At 46.3% G+C, this 27,165-nt stretch overlaps 1 protein-coding gene across 1 annotated transcript in view; it reads right to left on the bottom strand.

Annotated features, from left to right (window-relative positions):
• LOC131207706 (uncharacterized protein DDB_G0283357-like) overlaps positions 1 to 27,165 on the bottom strand; it is a 49,695-nt gene that overhangs the window by 6,392 nt on the left and 16,138 nt on the right. The gene's annotated exons all lie outside the window — the stretch shown is intronic.

The following is a 27,165-nucleotide window of genomic DNA, read 5'->3' as shown; positions in this document are numbered from 1 at the left end:
AGCCGGAGGCAATGGCTCGTCGAGTGAAGAACAGAGATCAATAAGTAGATAATCTTCGACGTACAAGAAGAGATTCGATACGATTGCAGCACTGATTATGGCTTGCATCCTAATACAACAACGAAAAGTACAACAAAATTTCCGATCAACCTAATGACCAACCTTTGTATTTTTTCTGATTTCGTTTTTTCTTCCCCTTTTCAGTGGAAAAGGTGCTACCCACTATTCGCTCCTGCTCCCCTATTCAAATCTGGGCTAATTTTAGGAAATCTCGGATAGTTTTCAAACAATTTGAGCCAAATCCAGTTGATGCGAATTTTGGCAATTATTTAACGAGAAGCGAGAAGGGAAGCCGATCGGATACGTCACCAGGAAGTGTGATCCTCTGAAAGGAAGAAATATTCCAATTACCTAAAAAAATAATGACATCACCATCTAACGGTGCATCAAGCCTACGACGCCTGATAGAATCCAGAAAAGAGTTCAGCAAGCTGCCGACAGAAAGCTACTTTTGAGCAAAGTTTTTCGAAACCCTCGAAACATTTTCCGAAGCGACTCGAAGACGTCCCCCGAAGCACCCAAAAAAGGAGCAGTACCTAAAGCACCTCATTTCGGGTTTGTGGGCCACCTTGTCTGATCCGAAAAATGGCAGCCCCGGTGGCGTACGCGGATACAAACTTTGTTCGGAATGCTAAATTTAGATCCGGCCGCGTTGGCCGCGGGGGCCAAGAAAAACCCCTAGAGGGCTTCTCGAAAGACTCCTCGCAAAAGTTGTGCAGAGGAGACAGGGAACGCCCGACACGACAGAGGATGAAAGTAAATATTGAAATCAAGGTTAATTTGCACATTCATTTGGCTGTGAAATCTGGAACAGAACGGCAGCAGCAGAACCGCAAACAGATGCGATAACCGTGCGCAAAGTGGAAAAGTTGGACCATTGAAGGTGACGGTACGGACGCAGCGAGGGCAGCATTATCGGGGCCGACAGCTGGGGATGAGATCTCTCTCAGTTCATTATTTTAATTTAAATTACTTTTTCTCGCTTCGGCGATGATGGCAGCGAATTGAATCGTGTCAACGGGCTCTCCGTACGCCGTGTTCTATGCTGTTCTGTTAATTCTTGCTGTCATTTTTTCTCGAGGTGTGGTGTTACAAGCTTTGTGATTAGTGCCAAAGTTTCTCAACTTATGGCAGAGAGAGAGAGAGAGAGAGAGAGTTTGTGGTTTCGACAAAAATAATTAGTCCATTTAAATCGTTGATTAACGGAGATTGTGCTTTCGAAAGTTGCTTATGAAAGCGCACGGTCGTGCCACAGATTCGTGGCCTAAAATCGCACATAGCTCGAACAGAGCCGTCAAAATTAAACAACACAAAGTTAGGCGGATTAGGCTGAAGCTCGAAATAAAAGAACTCTACACGACGATGATCGTCTCAACTGTCACAGCTTGGAGTTTATTTTACGATTTTTTTAGTTGCTTCCGTCACTTGACCAAACCAAATAATTGAAATCCAGCTGTAGAAGCCCAGGAAGCTTCTTATCATTGCAGGAATTATATTTCTGAACTCATACTGACATTTTATGTACCATTTGTGATTGTTGGATCGGTTTGAGAATTCATATCCTTATAATCCTTTTTAATGGTACGCGTATTCCTGCCCCCCAATAAATGCGTTGCGTTGTGTATTTTTCTGCGCACTGTTGCCTCCTTTCTCACGGTCTCAATAGATAAGAATGTGCCTTGGTTGCCTAGTGTTGGCTATTGTTGGATGAATGTATTGCTCTGAACCTGGTACCTTCAAGTTTTTATTAAATAAAGCTCTGAGCCACGATGTTGATTTATTGAAAAACAAGTAATGAAACAACGATTCGGAAAAATTAAAGGCAATAAAGTGAACATTTCAAACGCTTCGTAATCATAGAACCATAAAACGTCACACAAATGGAGGCGCATGGTGGCTCGTGCGTATTCGTCCTTTTGGGGCGTTGGAAATCTCGCAATTGGAACATACGGTACTTTGCCAACTCGAAAGTGATTAGCGGATCTGAATTCTCCGGCAAACGGATCAAAGAAAGAAAAATTGGCAAATAAAAAAAAACACTTACACTTTCACTGCCCGTCTTTTCGCACGCGCTAACCGATCTCTCGGCCAAAGGAAAATAAAAAGGAAAACTCAACCGACCAAACGGTGTACAACGACCGAATGATGGTTGTGTCCGGGAGGGGTGTTTATGGGTCTGGGACACCCTGTGATCCATGCACAACGTGTAAACGCAGCACACACGTTGTACGCGGGGACCATTATAACGATGTAAACATGTCCATGCACCATTAATATCGTGTTCCGGGCGCTCCGGTGAGCAGGGCGCCCGTGCGCTCTGCTCTCGTGGTGTGGAGATGAGCAGCCCACAAAAAGTCATCGGATCTCATCCGTGGCGAAAGCGGACCAGATAGCACACCGATTTTGTTCACGGGAATCACCGCACGGCGAAGAGAAAGAGAGAGAGAGAGTGTGTATGGTTTGGTCGGAGAAGGAAGATGTTCGAAAGTGATAATGTTGTAACAGCGCCGTGTGATACGGAATCATTGCAGGAGCATGGCTGTACGTACGGAGCCAGACTATCGATGATTTCCAATCCATGCTCATTGACGGCGAGGTTGAAGGAAAACAGTGGCAAAACACATGACACGAAACACTTCCATTCACAACGCCCACGGGACCGCGTTCGTTGGATGATACATTTTGCTGCTTCGATTTCGGTGTTTCTTTTTATCAATGAGCTAAGATTATCGATGGGCTTCAATCAGCAAACAGCACCTTCTATCAAGCGAACCACTCATCACCCACACGAGTCAGGAGCAAGTGTAGAAAAAGGTGAAAACTGATCCCCTGGGTAGAACACATCATAACGCGATTGCCTGAAGCCGGAAGTTAGGGGAAGCGGTAACAAAAAATTCAACCCACTTGATTGCTCCTCATCGATCGGCGTCAGAAAAGCTCGGACAAGTCTCTGATCGATTTCGGTGTCCCGGGCAGAACAAGACACCGAACGGAGATGAGTTCATTAAAAGTTGAGGTACAGCGATTAGACGCGGGAGTCTGTAATCTTTCTGCTTGCTGTCCCGCCCCGGAAGTAAGATTATGTTCTTTCGATTTTGCTATTTGAATTAGTGGCACTTTGAGCTCCTGGTAGGGCTGCAGCTATCGGTCGCTATGGCTGTAGCTATCAGAATGTGGAAATAAGTTGTTTTGATTTTCTACAGAGAAAATTGGTTCCATGTCTGTGTAAAAGTTATGAATTACATTTTATACCTCAAGAAATCTGGTTGAACTCTCAACCATTGCTGTAGCGTTGCTTATGATGTAATGTCGCTATAAATATTGTTATATATTGTTATATATATTGTATGTTATATTAGAGTAAGACAGATCTCAAAACGGTCTGATTTAAATTTGGTTATTATTTGTTCTTCACTTTGAAGTTCGACATGTGTTCACCATTATTATTTTCCATTGAAAATGAGAATCCTATAACTTTAGAAAATACGTTTGAACGAAATGATTCGAAATATATTTCAAAGAATAATCTCCAAAAAGTATTTAATTGATGTGAAATGTTTAAGGCACTATGTTTTCTACAAAGCAGTCGGAAACATTTCATTAAGCTTAATGGTCTTTTTTATATTTTTGGTACAAAAAACCAGTCTTGGGTCCTACGCCAAAAGGAATTAATTTCAAAACCGTTTTGTTCTTTTATCAAACATCCCGCGTAAAAAGGACAATGAAGTATCGTCCCCTTGATCAGCCAGCTTGAATCGTTGATCATCAGTTTTTCTTTCAAACTCACAACATACGAAAAAAAAAACGGAAGGAAAATGTTTCCACGTGACAGAACAATCCGGCTCCTTTTATCTCTCCCCAAGGATAAGGTATCTTTGCGAAAACAATCCACCGTTTTCGATGCTGCGGAACCTTGTAATGACCATTTTTTAGTCTCTTACGCCACGCCATAAACGACGAAGGGCACAGCCCAGAGCCCAGCGTACGGCACCGGGAAAATACGATCGGAACGGAAAGCATTAAACATCCAATCATGTGCTTCATTATTATCGTCATCATCGTCGTCGTCAATATTTTCGTTCATCCCTCCCCATCAAGCTATCAGGCCCTTACGCGAGAGGACTCTAGCCGGAAAATGAATCTTTTTCTAGGGAAAACTAATAATTTTATCTTTCAATCATGCTCGTAGAGCCACGGCGGGATCCATTATGAGAAATCCCATCCGTAGGCAGGTGAAGCGAATCGGTGGCGCATCCGGGCGCAGAATGCTTCCTTCTACACATCAGCCTCCACACGGTTCCGTTCGAAGGATTCACGAGGAGACTCATAACATGTTTTTCGAGTGAACGAAAACCATCCACTTATTACGTATATTGTGCAGAACGTATGCAACTTGTTCAACGGCTTTTCGGTTTAAACGAGGCACAATAAATGGAAAGGAAAAACTAATAAAATCCCATTTGCTACGGGATTCACCGTTCACACTGAGACGAAGATTTGCTTTGCACAAACTTTGTTGGACGGAAATTGGATGCATTGTCTAATGGAGTTTATTCATTATTCTCTGAAGCCTTTGCACGAAATTATGATTCACGGGACTCAGCTGTTATGTACCGAGCTTTCTATTATTTTCATAAAATTATCAAGTTGGAATTGCGGAACGTCTTTATAAAAAGGACAACGTATGAATTGCTATAACACAAACTAACGCTAGCACACCGGAGAAGGAATACGACAAGAGATTTTCCACTTTTCTCGCAATTACTATCCACGTCCCAAGAGCACGCAATCGGCGTCTCGTTTGTTTTATCGCAACTAATAGTTTACCACAATTTTCAACGCAATCTCGCACTCAGCAACTTCTCACCACCGGTCCTATGTGTCTGGCACTATTTGCTGAGAGTCCTGAGTTTTCGAACCCGCACCAATTGCAATAATCAACTTTCTCGTCTGTAGCATCTTCGTCGTCGTTGTCGTCCTCGCAGTCCTTCGGAAACAATAAATGACAAATCGAATCGGAGGCACCGGTGCAGTGGTGCAGGGCTCTCGGTTGCGCCCTGAATGTTTACCGACCACCTTCGGTGACGGTGATACTACTTATAAATCAAAGTTTTCCAATAAAGTGTTCCAACTTCTGTAAGATGACACCCACCCAAGAGCTGGCCATGGGGAGCGGTGTCCTTCGTTCTCTATGGCCGTGTGGCACCATGTTGGGGCTTTCTTCAATTCGCCTGATTGCTTGGCTTGATGTCGGGCGGTCAAATAATTGACTCTAGGCTCTCTCACTCTCTCTATCGTATCGGGAAAAAGGGTTGTGGTAAATGTGAAATCTACACCACTGTCTCCCAGAAGGTGGTCAGCTTATGCCCCTCTTGAACTGTGCCGAGTGATTCGGTGTCCGTATCGTAAAGCGCACTCTGCAGTCGAAATGCCACTTACTGTCTTCTGAAGTGGCTACGTGGACCAATAATTTGTGAGCCAACCGTGCCAGGCACTAATAATTTGTTTTTGTAAATGCAAATGCCAAAAAGTACTGAAGCTTAATAACATAAACCCTGACTTAACGATAAAATAGGAAACTCTGATTAAAAGAAAATTAGGATTATTAGCCAACCAATCAGCATATGCTACTTAAAATGTTCACAATTATATGCATTGGGTATTGTTTTGTTAACAACTTACTTGTTTAGGAGTAGAAACATTTATAAAGTCAAATGTGAACGAATAAATCCCAATCTAAATTATAGGTCTGGTATGAAGAAATCAATCTGTCGTTTTAGGAAAAAACTAGATTTAGATAATTTGTATGATAAAATCGTACGTTAAATATTTCGAACAGTCTTCAGCAGCTGACAGATCAATGCTAGCGCGCCGGATATGAGCCGAAATTCAGCAAAAACTCGAAGTAAAATATTTTAGTAATGGAGATTAAAATTATTTCTTTTTAATTGCATAATTTTCCTTGGAAATATGCTATTTATTTATCGACGCATTATCGTTCGCATTATCGCAGTCTGGCAACAACTGATTATTAATGTTGTTCAAACTTGAAAATAATCATCCTGGATCAACTCTTAGATGTGCTAAGGACCTGCTAGCCATCCGGTCCCCATCGTAGCCAATGATCAAGTGCCAAGCCACTGATTTATCCATTTGTCAAGCCACATAGTCAACTCCCGGGTTTTTGTTTGCGGCACAATTTGATCGATCATTCTCGTCCCGGGTAAACTGGCGCTGAGTGTGATTCGAAGAGTTGCCCCGAGGGCTGCCGGGAAATTGCTTCACTGCCGCCCGCCGGGAGCAGGGATAATCAAAATTGGTCATAATTGAAAAAGTTGCAAAACCAATGGCCAAAACCCATCAAAAGCCACCGAGAGACACCTTCTCGTATTACAAAACGAGCAAATCGGAGCGAAAGTGGTGACAAACAATTGGACGGGACCGTGGGACGGGGTTGGCTTGCCTCGCGTCCATCCCCAATGTAAACCCGCCCCCTGGAAGGCAACGGATTGTCCTCACACAGTGCCCGGCCGTGGGCTGGGATTGGAATACTTCTTCAAATATTTACCGACGTCTTGCGGTTAATGCGCTGCCGCTGGCTGAGCACTTTATTGAATTAGTCTAAGTTGTTTTTCGGAACCGCACGAATGGAGGGGGAAGGCGAGCGTTCGATTCCTCGCCGGAAGGGATTTGTTCCGGACCGGCCAGTCGCCCGGATCCACTGCAAACAGTGCGAGCATAAATCCGGGCTCAGCAGCTTCACTTCTGCTATTCCTGATCGTCCTGAGATTGTTCTCGCCCGATTCTGCTGTACTGCGTTCCCCACAGGGTGTTACAGAGCACAGGGTGGGCCGGTCGGCCGCTGTTTGTCAAGTGCAGCTGCTCCCGAGACGGTTGTTTAGCGAAAGGATTTCCACGCGACTTGCTCGTGGCAAGTGTGGAAAAGCGAAAGTGCGACGCTTGCCAGAATGCAGTACAGCCGGGGTTTGAATTCGCGCATAAAACACTTTTGTTGAAAATCCCCACCGGATCCAGTGCCTGACGGCTATCAGCTAACGAACGCCGTGCCGACCCACATCGGAGATGCTGGCGTCGGCGGTCGCTGATTCTCATTTAACCCATCACTCTCCATCTCCGGTGCCGCCTCCGGCTGTTGGTTTCCGTTTCGAAATTAGTTAATATCAAATCATGCGGCTGTCTTGTGGTGGCCTCCTGCTACTGCTGCTGCCGGAGGAGCCGTGCCGTGTGAAGCAAACCATTTTTGACATAATTTATGCATCATGCTGGTCTCCGCGTCAGTCGCGCCCTCTGCGCCGCCATTGATTAAGCGAACGGGGCGAGAGATTCCATCAGCGTGAAAATCTGGGGGCCCGCACCAGAATCAGAATGTCCTGGCCCGTATCGTCGTCGTCCTGACACTCCGCGAGAGAGGCGGGGCGGAACCTAGTTAGCAGAACCGTGAGCGTCCGGGAACGTTCGGGTCACCCACCATCTCGATCTGCTCATCAACCCATCTCCAGTCCAGTAGGGGTGGGTGAAGTTCAGGTTTTCAGGAAGACCGCATGCTCCTTGCTGACACCGCTAAGCCGGGCCGGGCGTTGGTAAGGACGCGGGTCCGCGGCGCGAGAAACGTAGATAGGCCGAGATTGGATTGGATCGGATAATTTCGTTTGCAGACGTTTAGGTCAATCGGAAAGTTGGCTCGTTGTTTTTAGACCAATACATCGGCCAGTGCGAAGACAGGAAATCGATGAAAGGACAAACTCAAAAATAAAACAACAAAGGAACTCTGCTAAAGGAACTTGAAAAAGTGGTGAGATGATTGGCTCAGGCTGTACTCGCTTTTCAGATCGGGAGTTTCCGTATTGACTCGTCGACAATTCATTTCTCAATCATTTTCGTTCCTGCTCGATTTTCCTGCTGTCAGTTCATTTTTCAATTTTCTGGATTTTTCCTAGGGCCTTCCAATGCATGTAATGGTCCAATGTTCCAATGTAATGGGATATAGCGTATTGGGATACATTTAGCTGATTCGTGAATTGCATGTCATTTTCGTCCAAAAGTTCTTGCAGAACTTTTTTGGAGTTCTTCGACGCTCTTTGTTTGTTAAGTTAAAATTGCTATGTTTAAATTTTTTAAACCACTCAAAGCACTGCGATCTCCCAAAAGCATGATCACCATAAGCTTCAACAAGCATTTGATGCGATTCTGATGCGGTTTTCTTTACCAGGTAGCAGAAAAGCAATCGGGGATCATTCGTTATTTTTCGCTCTTCAATTTGCCTGATGTGAAAACAAGGTAATACTGGCAAAAAAGCATAACTAGGAGGACCAAATTGACAGCTAGAGCCAATGTTTACACAATCCGAACCGAACGATCTTCGAAGTCGAAGTCGATCTTCATACGGACAAAAAAGGAGCGCTGACGAGTGCCATTCGACATTTCAACTCTGTGTTCGATCGTTTTGGCATCAACATCAATGTATCTGTATTTCGCGATCGTATTAGTTACGTTCGTCCACGTTAACTTTTAAAGCGTGTGCCAGTTTGATTATCTTAAGGAACTCAGTTAGGCTTCATTGCCCGTGGGGCCATAATAATTACAATAAAAAAATCTGTTTTCATAGTTTTGCACGTGGTTAGCTACAGTTTCGCAATAGTTTTACTATCAAGACACGTCAGTGACTGCTTCAGCCTTCATCAGTTCCTGAACCAGTTACTTGCTTTTGTTTTCTTCTCGTCAAAAAATATTTTCTCTAAGTCATACCTGTAAGTTGTCAATAAGGCTTCGCAGCCCGTCTGACTCTGTTTACGACATAAATAAATAAATAAATTAGCATTCGATTTCATTATCAGTTCCCTATCACACGATCACATCTACAAACACATTGATTAAACTCAACGCACCAGGACACTTTTGCTGCACGCTATCGAACCGCATGTCACTCCAATCACTGGTCAGCAAAACAAAACCGTCACGACTTTCGCGTTAACCCAACATTTTCCGGACACCAAAAACATCCGTCGGGCACGCGGCTGACGGTCGCCGGTTTGCGGTTTTCCGTCGAGACGACAGTCGTCGGACGGTCGGTCGGTGACGGGGTCGGGGGGGGGGGGGATGTGACGGGTGATTGAGAGTGAAGTAAGGAAAATGGCAAAATGATGACATAAACAAACCCGGCGCGGAAGGAAGGAAGCCAAAGGTTAGGGAAGGCTCATTGAGGGCCCACCCAGCGGTGAGCCGAATGAATCCGATCCGGAACGGATCCGACACCACCACATCGGTCCGGAGTCGCTTCCGGAACGCATTACCCGGTGGGTTTGTTTATTGTCCGTGCCGCGCCCTGCCAGTTTCACCTCGAAGGACTTTCACTCGCGGGGCACGGCGGTCATCATTTTTAGTGTTTTGTTCAATACTTTTATTGGTGACTGGTTCACCCATTTTTCGACGAATCGGTGGCTCGGTGGTCTGTTGCATGCGGTGGCCGTTCCGGTGGCCATTATCAGTTTACGGTTATGTTATGATTCTCTCTGTTCATGTTTTATGGGCACTTTTGGCGGCAAGTACACGTTTTACGAGCAGCACCGGATATACTAGTTTCGGGCGCCCGTGTGTCTCTGGCCTTATGTCACACGGCACGTCACGTTATCGAACAAATGGTTCGCCATTTTCGAGCGGAAACAGTCCGACCGGGGCCCGACCACATTTTCTTAATCAAAAATAAACTCCCGACAGAGTGGTGTGTGTGTGGTCGGAGACAAAACCTCAAACTCAACCTCAAAAGTTCACTCTGTTGTTTGTCCAGTCGGCCGGCAAAGGAGCAAAGGAACCGAAAACACCGGTCGCTTTCTTTAATTTTCATCCAAAGTCCAAAGTTGACTCCCGTTTTTTTGCCTCCTTTTTTCTAATCTAAATTGTATTGTGTCAAGAGATTATCCTCTCGATGCTGGCCCGGGGCGGTGGAATTCGATTCCGGTCGCTCTCGGGGCAGCATCCGTTGGGTTCGTGGGTAGCCCGGGGAAAATCGGAAACCCCTCAGAAGTCGACCACCACAGAGGGCCGAGATTGTAGTTCCTTTATTTGGTGTGGTGGGAGCCATTTCGTTGAACGACGGACACTATGGCCACACAGAAAACCGGGTGCCTTGGTTTGCTACGTGGTCAGCAGGAAGTAAACCAGCTCGCACCACGGCAGGGCAGGCAGGGCGACAGGAGGAAATGCCTTTGTAGTCCCAGAGCCCGAGCCCGGGAAGAGCGTACGTCGTCGATGTCGTCGGGATGGAAAAAGGCGGTGGTCGGCGATGATGAGCGGCCGGAAATGGTGAAGGCACAACCAAGTTAAATAGGATACAGTTCCCGGCAAAAATCGGCACTGTAACGGGCGACACTCCCCCGGCCAGAAATGGTTTCATGAATAAATTCCTCATAAAGGTACCCGTGGACCTGTGTGGTTTCCCGAGAATGGGTCCCGAAATTGGGCGGCTTTTCTAACGATGAATTGGCTCCACTTGGCACCAAAGTCAAGAACCATTGTCTGGGAGCCGGGAATGTTTAAGTCAAGCCGCACACAGCCGCACGTAGTGAACTAGAGCTACGCTGCTCCGAAGTTTCGCCGGGAACCGAACGGTGTGCGGCGGTTACCGGAGATGTCCCCAGGTATGTGACAGGAAACCACGTGAGATCCAGAAGGAAAGGGTCCGCACCGACCGCTCCAACCACACCGATGAGCAACGTGATTTATTATGTGAAAGGTAAATTTAAGACACAAAATGAATTGATCCTTGAATTTAATCCCTCCTATCGGGTGGGGTTTTTCGGTCACGAGTCCGGGGACCGGATTGCCCAACCACATCACGTACCGTACTATCTCGGCAGGACTACACGTTGACTCTTCCACTAGGATCTGCTAGTGCCTGGAATTTGCTTTTTAAACGTAAATTTTAATCGCACATAGCTTATTTGTTCAATTGTTTCTCACAAACTGCACCGTTTTTATTCTTTCCTTGCCGATGTCGCTAATGTCCCGCGTCTTGCAAGGATCCCACCAGGTACTAGAGTTACGCCAGACAAATTAAACGTAGCTTACAGCCGTCCGTGGTTGTCGATGAGACAAATGACATCGCGTGAAAAATGACTTCCCCCACAGGAGATACGGACCACGGACCGCTAAACTGCTCTGGGAGGACCCACCTCAACTGCAGGGAACGGGGTGTGCCTGGCAAACTGCCAACCGCGAGTCGGACATCCGTGACAGTTTGCTCGATTGGCAAAACGTGTCATTAGAACACTGCGATGTCCCACGGGACGCTCAGTTCACGTCCTGGCAAGAAAAGTCCTGGCGGTTGAGGGTTGACTCGGTAATCTCTTGCCAACTCCAGCAGAGGGATGCAGCACATCGGGCGTTTGTGGTCTGGGCTTTCTGGCAGTTTGGAGGCTCGAAACAATTATTGTGTAACGGCCCGTTAATGAATGTTGCAACTGCAGCGTATTTACGAAGTGCGTTAAATGTTATAACTACTGCCACGAGCTGGGAAGTAGATGATATCAATCCCGTGTCGTGCGACTGATTGAAAGTAATAGAAACTTGGTGGTGTAATCGTGCAAATATATATTACGGAACGCATTTCTCTGTGCCGCGAATTGAACCGGCGAATCGGCACGGTGGCCCATTTGATGGCAGAGGGTTCGTGTCAGAAACACGACTGTATAGAAATTGTAACGAGCAATCGATTAGGCGCCAACCATTTTGCCCGCGGAATTACTATTCACTGCTTCAGTGAATCTAATTTCATTTGAGCGCGCATCTGTTTGCTGTGCGGAAGCCGGAAACCGGAAAACGATTTAGATTGATAAAGCCCGCAAAATGGTGCACCATCCGATGGTTGAATTAGTTTTGACGAGGGCGCACCTGTGGGCTCTTTAATCGGTGGTGTAAACAGTTTCGCTTTTACTGTAATGTGGATGCTTTTGGGCCTCAAATAGTAATTCTTTTGATACATTACGGTATTAATTTAATTTAATCAAGCTAGAAACTCCCGTTGGATGAGCCCATGATATTAAAATGTTTGATAACTCCATCGTTTTCCAATCGATTTTGACAAACGAATTAGATTTATTTTTGAATATAGAATACCGTTTAATAACGTTTTACTCAAATTACAATATCAATTAAATCCATTTTCAAGGTATTTTTCATTGTGTTTGACAACATTTTACATTAGCTTTCAGTTCTTCAATGGACTTCGGTTGGCTGGTATAAACCTTACTCTTCGAATAGCCCCACAGAAAGAAGTCAGAAGAAATTTGGCAACAATTAGCAGACACTGTTTTAACAGTTTTCACCAAAAATTCACTACAGCAACTTTTGGGATCATTTTTGGCACAAATCGACCTATGATTAAAACTGCATAGATTAATGATTCAGAATCTCGCTGATTTGTTACAATCGAATGACAAGTGGTGGAGTTTTTTAACATTTCAATATCTCCTATCATGATTACTTAACTGCCCTGTATACTTAACTACTACTCAGGTTTTTGATCACACTTTAAAGTTTTGGGAACGTAGTGTTAGGTCGAGCATCGAGCTCGAGCAAGTAAAATTTAACGCTTTGACGACGAATTGATTGTTGAAACCAAATTTCAAAACGAACACTCTTCTCGAATTACTGACGGTCCTAAAACCAGTTTTGTTAGATGCAAAACTAATACAGTAATTTAGTCATTTTTTTATACGTTTTTAAACCGGCAATTTGGTCTAGTTAATTTGGCATCGAATTGGTACTACCCGTCAAACTTCCTACACGGTGATCCAGCCTCCAGAAACGACCTATTACTCTTGCGTAAGATTAAGGCTGATTGATCCCGTTCGCTGAGGCGCACGTTCGCTCGTTGAGCGGTGCGTGAGAAAGCATATGAATTGATAATTACCATCGATGATTACATCGGTGGAAATTTGCATCCAGCGGGCGTGACGTCGGTTTCTTCGCACGACGTATGCTGTTGAGGGCTCTTCAGGGCCCGCTTTGCGATCGTGACACACTAGCACGCATTGCCCACGATTGATGAGTTGATGGATTGAATTTACATTCAGCTAACGAAGCAAATTGCGAACTACAGAAGACCGGGCTGTAAAGTCTCAACGATGCTTTGATGAGTTTGACGAAAGAAAACAGAGCTCCGGAATCGTTCAAAACGTTTCGCAAACAGCGCGATGTAATTGCTACCGATACCGGATTCTCGCAACACAGATCGGTTTCACGACGATTTTTACACACAACCCGGGCACGATCGGTTTGTGCTGTCACGCTCTGGGAAGCCAAGCATCCAGCCGGCTCTGCTGGAGCCGGATGTTGCTCTTAATCAAACAATTCGCCTTCGACGACACGCATCGGAACCTGATAAGACTGTCAATTTCGTTCCGAGATTGGAGCGCTTTCTGGGCTCCGTGGAAGAAAAGAAAACACAAACACACGGGGTGAATGTGACGGGCCCGAAATCGATCTGCACACCGCAGACGCAGAAAATGGATTGTCACGAACAAAGGAACCCGCTTGTCTATTGCTTACTTAAGAGCACCGGCAGACTTCTTCTCTCTCTCCGGGGGAGGGTTTTGCCGGCTCCTGAAATGCTCGGAAAAAAGTTAAACAAATGGCTGCGATAGAATTGATTAACCCACCCTTCGGTCGGAGCAGGATTTTCATTCCCTTCACGAGGACGACGAGCCGGCGCGCCTTTTCGGGGCGGTTCGGAGGCTGCCGGCCGCCCGAAATGCTTCGATTAACTTCGATCACAGCTCATTGCTCATTCTCGGCTCGGCACACCGAAAGCGGTTGGTCCGAAATGGCGAAGGATTTGTTGCTCCGTAACGCATCGCGACGGCAGGCACCGGTGATCGAACCCGAACAGGACGACGACGGGCGCATAACAATTCTCGGGAAATGTATCGGGACAAAATTATTATCACCTCCCTCAAGGCTCCGATTAAGCTCCGACGCAGGCAGTCGCCGGCTGGTTCCCGTTCCCGTCGATGAAGAATAATGCGGAAGGATTCTTTTCTTCGCTCCGAAACACCGAGAGCATGCTTCGGTGAAAGTCTCCCCAGTGGACAATAATAACGAATGGCGGGGGACCCAGAAAGCTCCTCGGTCGAATATCGGTCCTCGGTGTAACCCATTTCGAGCCAAACGAGGCTACGCCAAACGGACAGAATATCTGGCGCCGTTTTCTTTCACGCGGTTTGCTGGCACATTAGAGAAGACGGACACGAGTCCGCGAAAGCGTCCGGGTCCGGGGGGGTTATGCAATCGAGATTGCACAACAACCATACCGAAAGTGTCACCGAAGCGTGATAACTAGACTTCGAGCCCGTTCGAGCAGCATCTAATCTCTTCGACAAATGGATAATCTGGAGCCCCAGCCATCTGCCGATCCGCTGGCTGAGAGGCTTCTATTTTATGTGGCCTACCGAAAAGGGCCTGCCGTGCAAACCTTCGGTGGAAACCTTTTGTGCAAATATGCTGAGCGAAGAGGAAGACACAAACCTAATGGTGAACAATAATCAAGAAAACTATTTCACACTGGCACACCCGACTCGCACCGGAAGCGAGGGGGCCGGTGAATATTTGATAGAAGAAGCGAAAAGCCCTTGACACGCGGAGGGCATTCCGATTATCTCTGCCGAAGCTGGCAGGTCCTTCCCGGCTTGGCCCGTCCCGGCCTTTGCATTCGAATGTCCTTCGAGCGCGGCGCTCCTGTGGGAATTCATTTTCCAATCCCAAAACGGCAACGTGTGCCTAGCCAAAGGGGAGTAGGGCCTCCAGTTGCGACAAACGAAGTGCGACTCTCTCTCTCTCTCTCTCTCTCTCTCTCTCTCTCTCTCTCTGGTGGAGTAACCTTTTGGCATCGCTTCTGACTCCTGCCTGCTCGGTGGTGGTGGTTGGGATCAAACGTTGCTTGACACATTTTGAATTACCCTGCCAGCCTACTCGGGACTCTATTGATATCTCAGCACAATGCTTGGTTGCGGAACAATGCGCACACATACAAAAAGCCCTCTAGGGGCATCGCACAATGCGCTTATGGAGTCCTGTCAACGGAGGAAAATAAGCAACGGGGCATCGGCAAACGGGAATGCTCCGAAGCGAGCGGAACATAAACAGCAAATCAAACGGCAATCCGCTCGCTGGTGCTGTTTTGGAGCTATTTAAAACTAAGTTCCAAAACACGATACAAAAACGGTGCCACGTGCGAAGTGGAAGGTAACAATGCGGTACTAAGCGATGCTAAACAATATTCTTAAGATAGTTTAGATAGTCAAGTTTGTTTTATACTCCTTTGATAAGCCAAAAAAAATTCACAAATTATCGATAAGTTAATGCGTTAATCTGGTAAAAACAGGGCTTGCCCAAGATTGTAATTATTCTTATTAATTCAAGGCATTTCCATCGTGGGCAGACTGTGGCTTAATCGGAAGATGAAAGCTCGTCTCTATCCGTTTCTCGCATCACTGCATCGAGCAACATATTTTATTGCATGCACCGTTGTTGCAGTAAGTGCCCATGATTCGGTAGAGGGCCACGTCAAGTGCATTCTAATGAAATGCTAATTTGCTTTAGCTGTTCACTTTACTGTCAGAACCAGGGTACGCTCCAGTCTCCAGTCTCCAGATCAAAGACAATCCTCTCTGCCAGGCCGATTTCAAAAGGCAGCTTCTTCGGAACGGCAGCTTCGCTTGAAGCGCAACCCGGAAAAGTGAATGGAACCGAGAATTATTCTAATTTATCAATTTTCCTGTGGCTCACCCTATGACAAATGAACCATCCGGGGATTACGTTGCCCACCGGCCGGGGGGCGGCAGTAATTTATCGGGTCCTGCCAGAGAGCTCGGCTCGACGATTCGTTCAGACCGATACGTCAGGTTTGGCGTGGCCCTAGAAACTGGGCCCGCGGGACTAGGGATGAAAATTTCACACACCGACTCTCGGTCGGTGTCCATCAAAATCGATGACCCGAGGCTGGCCCTGCCTCGAGGACTGCCGGCCGACTGAGTTATGCGTTATTGAAATGAACATCGAAAAGCACTCCTTTTGCTCATATTCATCATCGGCGCACACCATCGAAGCTGTCCGCATATTTATGCGTTCTTGAGGGACCATTTGCTGAACAGCTAATGCGAAAGGCATACACGCGCCGGATTTCTGGTGTGAGTTGGTTCCTTGTGCCCTGCTAAATCATAAATAAGCCCACACACATCGCCGGCCAGACGTCGTTCAGACGCCAGTAATAATTCGGTGACTTGTTGGCGGCGACTGTAGCCTGCAGCCGATCCCCGACGCTCGATAATCGGATAACCGATGACGTCGCCGTTAGGAATCGGGACCGTGCATGGATGTTGGTCAACCATTTTGTTGGCAAAATTTACTACCGATTCTGTCGATCGGTCACAGTAGGAATGGAGGCGCGCGTGACTCCGTCGTGTTTATGTTTTCGGTTTTGTTTCGACCCATTGCGAAAATCGAGACCCAAGTCCGAGCAAATTTAGCGCCATTCCAAAATAGCACACACCAACGTTCGACGCAAGTATTTAATGGTCCATTTCGAGAGCATGTTTCCTAAACATTTGGTTCTCGCGGATCGCATTACTGGCCAATTGGAGGAAAAATGGGTTAAAACCTTGGCGAGCGCCTTCGAGAAGGCGAAGGAATGCAACGGCCAAATGCTATCATAAAATGAAATCATATCTTTAATAGCTAAAATACCTCAAAATACCACTCGGCCAGAATGCAAATGTACTTGGGTTTCGCCTTGGAACGCATGGAAAATGCTTTCCCAACGGTTCTAGCACGCAAAAACATTCTGCATTTTATAAACGGCCAATAAAATCTCACAGCCACGCAAGGACTATACTACAGTAAACCGCTGCGCTTTGTCAACATTTTGATTCCATTACGTTTGATGGGTGAAACATTGGAAAATTAATTTGCAAAACAAACAACCAATCCAATTGATTTTGCGTTTGGACCGGAACACCGACCGATTGGAGTGACGCTACTAATAAAACGAACCTGTCGGTCACTTCAGTTTGAGGTCAACTCTAGAGTGGGTTTACGATACGAATCTACCCGGCTTCGTTTGGATAGGATTCACTTGTCTGTTTCGTAGTTGACCTTGTCTGACAACTGTCATATTGATTTGATTCGGATGAAATGTTTTTATTTTCCAACACTCATTGTGAGTGAGACGCCGCACGTTATGGTTCTGTTTACTCAGATCCCTCCAAAAGTATCCGAAGGCTCACCGAGTGCCTGAAACATTCCGCAATTGAACGGAAACTTTCACGAAAATTCAATTCTACGCAAACCACCAACAAACCATGAAACAATCGATAGCAAATCTCCTATTCCACCGGCTGGGACATGAACAAAAATGATTGTGACCCACTATCGGTAGCGATTTGAATTTGAAGCCGAAACTAATTGCGTCGAAGTGTCGCCAGCCATGCCTCATTGGCACCGGGTTCATTAGGTTTAATTAGAATCATCACCGCCCGGCCCGCGTACGGCGAATTTGGATGTCAATTTTCAAATTCATCGATTATGGGTCCAGCTGACGAGCCCAGCGGCAGCAGCAGCTTTGTTTGCAGATAAAACATGCATTATTGCCGAAATGCTTAAGGCCATTCGTGCTCCGACGGCTGACGGGTGGTCTTGCGCGGCGTGGCATAACGGCTGGAATTAATGCACGTGCCGGGCGATGTGATGCTTCGGACACCGGCTGTCCCCAGCTGTGGAACATCCGTGAAATCGCGCAACATTAAACATGTATAATTTGCACAACATACGCTCGATGGGGCTGAGTGGGGTGGATGACCACCACCACGGGTCCGCGGAAGCAGCCATCAACCGGAGAGAGGTGAGATGCACTGATGCGGACGAATTATGGATAAACAAATCATTAATTCGCAATGCGAGCGTCGTCGCCGAGCCGCCGCGGGGTGGCGATGAATTCGGAAGCATAAAACGGCGCGGGGCTCGGCGGTTTTTGTCGGTTTCAATTTGGAATTGAAATATGCTCGCGGCCATTGGCGGCGCACACCGGAGTTTAATTGCAAGCGATGGGGGTTTTTCTGTTTTTGGTTTGTTTGGCCGAAAGTTTTGCACCTGCCGCAGGGTGAAAGGCACATTCCGACCAGTAGCAGCAGAAGCATACCACACACCACATCAAACATATTTCACGTGCACAATCACTTACGGGTAGACGGGTGCCCCTGTCATGCATCGAAGAAGCGAACGCCAACGTGTCCTGGGGGGGCGAATTGATTAAGCATTCACAAAAATTAATAAATCATCGCCCAACCTGGTGGCGAATGTTTGCCCAACGGCCACTGCAACGTGACTGCGTCTCTGACTGTTTACTTTCTTTGGCACCTCTCTTTTTCGGAAGGACTTTTCACATGGACCATTGTGTCCGATGGATTGACTCATTAAGCATTGAGTAAGTCGGAAGCGCTTGAGAAGCGTTTCGGAAACAAGTTCCACATTTTCCACAAGGACATCAGAGAGTATTAAATTACGTTAAGCAAAGGTAAATCGATCAGCTACGGTTACCGCACTCGAATTGCAAACTAAACCGCACTTTACATGATCAAAACCGGCAGCGAGCCGCATTCGAATAGAATGAAAACTGAGTTTAGCGTCCATTACTAAATCGATGTACTTTGCGAGGGTGGTCTGAACAGTTTCCGAAATGGCACACATTTTTTTACGTTATTTTTTCAATACACTCTGCATATTTTTTCAATACATTTTTTCAACTTTAACTCTGCACAATCTTTGCTATCTCTCCCACTTAATTCGATGGTCCTCTAGCATCATTTGTTGAATTTTGTTGCAGTTTTCGGGCGTATCGAACGTTCATCGTTTCCCAAGCTCTTGAAGCCTCTTTTAAATTTTGCTGCCTCAAATTTCACAGTGGTAAATGATGGTCAGAGTCCCCACACACAGAACCCACCTTACCTTTGATTTTCGTTTTGCCTTTTCGCGCAAAATATTGAACTGACATTTCGATACTCAATTTTAGTCATTAGCACACAAAAATATTGCCATCACCTAACTCAAGCGATTGAAACACAAAAACTACTTCCTCAACCTGGGTAAAATTTTGGACAGCAACCGTCAGAAGATTGACAACAAATTCATTGCTTTTCATTTACTAGTGTTGCCATCCTCATGGTGATTTTGGAAACTTTTCAGACCAACCTTGTATTTGTGATCGATCAGGCAATGCCCTATATTTCACAAACCCTTTTTGCCTTACTTTGCCGATAATAATCTACTCTAAAAATCAATCAAGTTTTGATTGGTGCACACATCACCGCAACATAAAAAGAATCATTCTGAGTTATTCATCTGTGCGACGTGCAAAAATCCCAGTCGAATCTTTAAAATGCAATTTACGTTACTCAACATTTAAATGTAACAAACAGTTGGTTTTAGTACACAGAAAAGTGTATAATTTTTGTTTCAAAATGGAACATTTCAAATCGAAGCGAAAGAGTGGCGTTCGAATTTTGTCCATCAAACGTTGAGCCACACGACTGTCCTTCCGCGGTGCATCGTTTACCCTTCAATCGGCTAACGCTAACGCGACACCGGCACCGGTTGACGGTTGAAAATACTTTGATTACATTTTTATTCAATTTATGCAATAAAAAAAAACCCGGCCACCAACTGTCAGGGGCGGATGCTTCACATCAAAGCGACGCGGGCCACAGGGCACATAAAATATTCTCCCGTGGTCGGGGGTTTCAATCGATCGCCGCCGGAAGTGCAGGATGCAGTTGCAGAAATTTGAATATCCGCTCTCTGAGGGTGCACGCTTTGGCCGTTGAGTACGTCGGTGCTAAATCGTCTCTGAAAGGCAGCCCCCAAAAAACGAGACCACGTCGGGCGTACGCGGTTCGGAGCCCGGTTGGAGACCGGTTGTTCCGGTCCGGGATTCCGGTTCCGGGGCAGGGCCGTCCGAAAACAGGCGAACAAGGAAATATGTTGTGCGGCAGAGCCGGATAGTTTCGATACGCTTCGCCTGAGGGTGAGCTTCCGATTCCGCCGACCTCAAAGAGCAAAACCTTGTTCTGAAGCAGACCCACGGCTGAAAATCCCCGGTGCCACCGACTGGGGCAGGAAAATGATTTTTCCTCTTCCACTGAGTGGGTACCCAAAGATTTTGGGCCGCATCGAGATAAAGTGGTGCAAGGTACCGCTCCAGCAACAAAAGCTGCTGCTGATGTCGAGGCAACATTGTGCAGTTCGGCGCACAGTAAGATGCGAGTGCTCGTAAAACTAGAGAAACAAGTTCCCGGACACTAGTACCGGAAAGCCCGATGGCAGGAACCAAGTTTGATTTGCAGCATGCAGCATTGAGCATATTATGCTGGGGGCTCGGTGGTGACAAACGGAACCCACACAATGTGTGTTTCCGTTCTTCGGCGACCCGACTGGACCAACTTTGAAGAATTTATTTTGCAGTGGACCAAACGGTTCGCTCTGTTGTTGTTCGCTCTAATTCAACATATCTAACACCTTTGATGTTGCAAGTCGAGTCTTCCTGGTACACTGCTGCACTGGACACCATTTTAGGTGCTTTAAAATAACAATGAAGTTCCAAAACGTACACTTTTCCGGCCGAAACTATTGAAAACCCAAGGCTCATAAAATCAGGTAAATTAATTATGTTGAGGCCTCTCCAGGGCACAAATAATAAAATCCTCCGCTGTGGCTTTCTTATTCAATTAATCATCGTTGCGAGGCTGGTGTTTATTATGCTAAATAATTAACAGCATCATGCGTAATGCTTTACCTGCGTCCCCTGCCAGGAAAAACCCGGGCAGGCTACAACACGTCGACCCAACCGACCAAAACCTAAAAAGCCACAAACTTCACTCCGAATCGAGTTTCGGTCGGTTTGGCGAAACGGATGGCCGGCAACACACATATTTTACTGTCTTTGGACAGCATTTTTATGAGAACATTAATTGCGGTGTCACGATGTCGTCGTGCAAAATGGATGGCAGCCATCCCGTACGACGCCACAGTGCAATGGCCACCGTGCAATGTTCTGTTCTCTAGAAGCGAAAAGCAATTAACGTATTTTGCACGCCGACGATCTGCGTCTTTTTATTCGCCGTACATCGTATGTCGTGCGTTGGCTTTCACTCTTGATTAAATATGAAGTGCTCTAGTGCTGCTGGATGGTACCATCTTGGAGTGGTCATTTGGTGGTCAGCGCTCGGTTTATTGCATCAATCGTTAAAACCGACGGTACTTTTGTGCTATTTCGTGACATTTTCCGTTTTGCTCAAATCGTTCATTTCTAATTGCAAAAATTATGGTTTTTTAACATCAATAAACATCCGAATAAAATTTCTATAACAACAAATGTTTTATTATTATTAGGTTAGACTTTTTCATTTGACTGACTGAGCAAAGGCATATTTACCTATAGCTAGTGATTTGAAAATATGTAGACTATCGCTTTGTTCCAAAAAATAATGGTATGAAGATTTTATATCGACTAAGAATGTAAAACATAAATAAAACTCACGTTTGCCAAGTTTCGAAAACTTCTAAAATAGATCACTTTAAAGTGGGTGGCGAAGGGAATCGGATGCATTCCCTTGAACAAAAACTTGACCCAAATGAGCTAGAACCAGAACCATTGAAGTCGTAACAAAGAACAAAACAAAGGTGCATAAAAAGAAACAACGGTAAAGCTGTAGAACAATCACGGCAAACGCGCAGCTAACGGAATAAGTTGTAAACGCAAAATTAACGAGCACGAAAGCGTGGAGGAACAAATCTTTAAATAAAAGTCCAACAATGAACAACAAACAAAAGAGAGCCGAAAAGAGATAGACAAAACATCGAACGATCCTGCGCCACATTTTGTAAAAGCGTGACACGAATTCGCAAAACTATTGCAAACTTTTTTATTGGTTTCCCGGCGAACACCAACGCTTCAAGCGACGGATGCATTCGCTTTCCGGGACCGACGGAAGCACCGACGGACCATAGCCGATTGGCCACTTCGGAGCAGCGAAGCAGCAGCAGCAGCAGCAGCAGCGATGTTTCAACTTTTCCACGGTGCTTAAGTCTCTCGGAGAAGCGCGAGCGGATGAGGAGAAAATCCGCCATCCACTTTTAAGACTCTCTTAATCTTGTTTAACCCTCAAAACCGCTTATCGCATCATCTTCGCCTCGGCCCCAGACCCGGACCATAAGGGAACGCCACCGCGACCGCAACCTGAGCCTCGAACAGCTGAACAGCGCGGAGTTTGGAAAGCGTGAGCTAATTAGTAAGCATGTATATTTCGCCGTAACTTTCGCTTCCCGCGTACTGTAAGGCCACTCCAGACTTGATGCCACGGTTCTAGACCTCCTCCGAAGCGCTTCCCGCTACAGGAGGTCGCCCCCAGTAAGTAAGTCATCTAAAAATATGTGCATGTGATTAACATTCGACAGCAAAATTTACGACCCTGGCGCTCGTAAAACAGAGCGCGCACCACTAGCAGCCAGTCGGCTAGGGACAAAAGGATCACGAGCCTTAAATGTCCCGGAAAAGCATATTTTCGCGACACCTCATTCCATCGGCGGAACAGTTGCAGCGGAAAATTGGCGGCTCCTTCGCGGCCTACGGCGGGCACATTTTACGACATGTCGTGTCCTTTGGTCCTGAAGTTGAGCGTGTTTTAGATCACCGCTCACGCTTCGCTCGGTAATAAAATTCTTGTTCGAGGGATTTAAATCGTTCGGGGGTCCGTGCGAATCCCTGCCAATTGGCAGGTGGCCGAGGGGAGATCCTTGGAGCTTACGGGGAAGGAGGCTCGCGAAGAGAGAAGCGTCGCCTTTGATGTCCTGTGGTAAGTCCGGTGGTCGGTGGGCTTTGCATTGAGTGGCACTTTAATGAAACGACGCCGCCTTTCCGGGTGCTTTGCATTCTGATCAGCTTAAGTTTGCTCCCGCCGTAACTTTCCATGTTCCGCACAATCATCGCCGGCGGCAAAGTGATTTGCAATGATGCGGTGCCTGTGGTGAGTATCACTTTAATTCAATTTGAAGTAAATGGTTTGTGTTTTTTGACTGTTCAAAGGTAAATGTTTTGAGCTAACCGTTCACTGGACCAAACGAACAGTGGCTTTGTTCCCTTTGAGCGGGATTTCGAATATTTTAAATGAAATTAGTTAATCATCTCATTAGCCATTCAATGTCAAGAGTAGTGATCACCCAACTTGTTCCCATGTTTTCAAGACTGGAATGAAGTAGGGTTGAAAAACAAACCCAACAAATTAAAGGGTCAACCAATAACCGTTGACGGTGAAAGGCATCTTTTATGCTCAAAACAGTTATAGTTTGATTGTCTCCGGTTATTGGCCGCTGATCAAACGTCGTCGTTTGTCGCCAATTACTGTGAGGAAAATTGTCGCTTTGTTCAATAATTATTATTTAGGAGATAGGGTTCAGTAAACATCGTAAACGGATCAATAGTTTGAGCTTACGCTGGCTGCAATCCGTCGTCATGTTGTTTGGTTAGGCAGGAGGAAGTTATGGCCATAAGCTTCATACCCTTAAATATATACCACTTGTTGATATTTAATTTTACAGCTTTTAGGGGCAAATTGCACGTCGTGATATTGCTCTAGCTGAAAATAAACTACGACTGCCACTGGGTGACGCAGTCCAGTTTTCTGGTTGTTGGTTCCAAGATAAATGTTTACCATTCAAAACCCGGCGCCCACACGGAGTAGATTGGCGAAAATTCTTACCGATTGATTCGCGATGGAAACCAGGCCGTTCGGCACGCGCGTAAGCAAATGGTTTCTTCGAAAAGAGATTAAACCAGATTTCGTTCGAGATGAGTAACGTTTTTGGCAAGCACAGGGGCCACAGCATGGACCAACTACACCAACATTGTATTTATGCAGCCCGGGGTCGGACACACGCACGCAGAGAAGCGGGTGTCGATGAAATCATAAAATAAATTCGTTGACATTCCTGTTCGGTGACAGCAGCACCACACCCGCAACAGATGGTCCCGCACACAGATAGGATTTCCATTCGTATGCAGACAGCGACCTCATTTGTTGCGTTTATGAAATTCCCTCCCAACGCGAAACGATGCCGTGGTGAGTGAGGTGAAGATGGTTACATACTGATAGATGAGTCAACGGTTTTGAGGAACCTCTGACGACATTTCGTGGAATTTGGATTTCGGTTTCCGACGAATGACATCCCCAAATAAACTCAACTATAAACAACATTTCTCGATGGTGGTGGGGTTTTGGGGTTTCGTCAAAATAGTCGAATAATTGTTTGATGGACATCGCGAGTTCGATCCGCTACCGGACGCATTGATTTTATGGGCGTACTTAACAGACCTTCTGAACAGGACTGGCTGAACCGACCAAACCAAAGAGCCAAAGTCCAGCATTGCTCGGCGAACCGCATCATTACCTGCAATGAAAGAGGGAAGAAAATTTAGAGCTTTATATTAACATCATAATCGTAAAGTGCCGCACTAGAAGAGTCCTGATGGGGTCCCGCACGTTGTTCCAATAAAACGGATCGGACACGATCCGGTCGAATGCCGGAACCGCCCTAAGAAGCGAACAAACGCCAACTGAAATAACTTGAACCAATCTGCTGAAGCTCTTAATTTAACCATGAATTTTAAAATAAAATCTACGGAACGACCACTGACTGGCGCACACCGCGGACGGGCTATCCCCGAAACCCCACGGTGGGCATCAATTCGGTGTCTTCATTTTCCGATTTCGGTCCTTCTTTCTTATTCGGAGTCTGTGTGTCTGATTTTGCTGCGCTCCGATCGTCGGATCGCCGATAAGGACCCGCCGCCCGCAGATCCTGGCGCAGCCGGAGGGTTTAAGTACAGTGCTCTCGAGGAACTCATGCTCGAATTCACACCGGAGGCCATATGGCTCGGCTCGTACGTGGCTCGTGTGCGATTTTTCTCACAGCTTCAGCTTCAAGTGCAGCACTCGGCGCCTTTCGCCTTTTGCATCTTTTGAGCATCGTTCTGCCAGGCGGAAACTGCAAAAACTAATGCAACCAACGGCCAGAGAGCCCAGCGCTTCACGGATGGTCATACATTTTCGTGTCCGGCGTGGTGTCTCGAAGTGGCGTTGAAGGTGTTAAAGTTTTAAACCCTCTCCTGTCGACGGTACGCTCGTGACATGTTGGGCAAGAAAATCGAATATCATGCTTCCCATGCTGGGTGCTGATGTATGCTGAAACGAATGCGACCATACGGGCACCGTTCTTACGGGTTGAGTATTTCGTTTCTCTCATTGTTGTGTGGACCGTGAAGAAGCCCGTGATCGTAGTTTTGGTTTGATTTAAAATTTATTATCCAATCTGCTCCTCGTATTGCAGTAAGCTTCATTTGTTTTCCCAATTTACACATTTTTATTTTCTTTTTACTACAATTCTCTTCCAAAACTATAAATCTGCACGTGAAAAAGCATTTTAAAGAGCACATCTAACATAGAGTAAAATAAATGTACTGATATTTTGAGCTTGAACACTGAACTGAGACCGAACTGAGGGCGATCTTCACATTTAACGAACTATTTTTGGGCCTTTATGCTCGCTTCGATGGTGGCCAAACTGTATGCCGACTTTGCGAAATAATAACAATTTTACGGGCCAATAAACCGGCAAAATTGAAACGTGCCATACGCGGCCCACGCCGGCCTTTCGCCGAGACAGAGACAAGACAGTGCCGCCGAGCAGCGAAAGCAAACATCCGTGCCGTGGCTGCAACGGGTTCATCTCGCTGCTGGCGACACTTGGCCTGCGTCCTCTTGGCCCGGAACAAATTCGAATCGAATGCATTTTCACGAGTTTTGCGCGGGAATTTTACGATGCACTACACCCGGTGCCCCCTCTTTAGTTTACGACTTTCTTCGACTACACGACGCTCCGGTTAGTCAAACAGCACCGCACGTTGTTTGCCCCTTTTGAAAACTATTGGTAGCGGCCGTCGTCTGAAGACTTCTCGTCCGATCGTTGCGCGTTTTGAAGAAGCTCGGGCAGCGAAAAGATTTACAGCACACTCCAATTTACGGAGCGAGCGAGCCAAGAATTCAACCTCAGAGTCCGCCATTCGTGCCAGGATTGGTGTGAAATTTGTTTTCTCACTACATGGCCCATCAGTGGGTTTACGACTCCAAGAGGCTGGACCGATGGCTGGGTATGATAAATGTGTGGGGAAGCTGCACAAAAATGTTTCTTCTCGACACGTGCCGATCGATGTCCATATTTGTTTAGGCGCCGCGCCGTGTTGCGGCTTTTATGAAGATGCACACTTTATATTTTGCCTAATGCCAACGATGGCAATAAAGTACGAACAAGCCATGTATGATCGCGAGAGCATCTGCCGAAGATGATGATGATGGGCCGGAGATCACCACGAGAATAAATTGTAACGGAATAGAAATGCTAACCGGCGCAGAGTGGGTTCACAATAATTTACAAGAATTTCAACATTCGAGCAGTTTTGGCCAGGCCACAAACACGGATCGTAACAGATTTTTACTCGGTTTCATTTTAATTATTGGAGACTTATAGGGGTTTCTGACATCAACCCAAGATGCTCGAAGAGACTGTTCGAAATTCTTTCGAATCCAAATCTACATTGATTGATTGGCGATGATGGTGATGAGTGTTTGTCATCGATGATGAAACCCGCCCAAAACCGGCACCAAAAACAAATCGGGGAAAAAATTCATTTCCCGTAAAGGGATTCGAACGCGTCGATGCTGATCGGTAATAAGAATCCAGGCTTAGCACCAGCAGCCTTTTTTGCGCCGATATTCAATTTCAGTGCAAAGCGCATTGCATTCGGGATTCGCTCGGGACGCTCATTGGGCTATAAATTTTCGGTTCCCGTCTCCCGGGAACCTACCGGGCCAACGCCCGGCAGATGAACCCGGTTCCGTAGGCCGGTGGCGGCACTGCGTGATTTATGGACACACTATACACGGAGGGCATCTAGTGTTTCCGGCCGGCACACGGAAATGAAAAAATGAG

The sequence above is a fragment of the Anopheles bellator genome, chromosome 2 (assembly GCF_943735745.2).
Source record: "Anopheles bellator chromosome 2, idAnoBellAS_SP24_06.2, whole genome shotgun sequence".
Classification (NCBI taxonomy): Eukaryota; Metazoa; Arthropoda; class Insecta; order Diptera; family Culicidae; genus Anopheles; species Anopheles bellator.
Note: the sequence above shows the minus strand (reverse complement) of the source record. Positions and strands in the feature narration are given on the sequence as shown.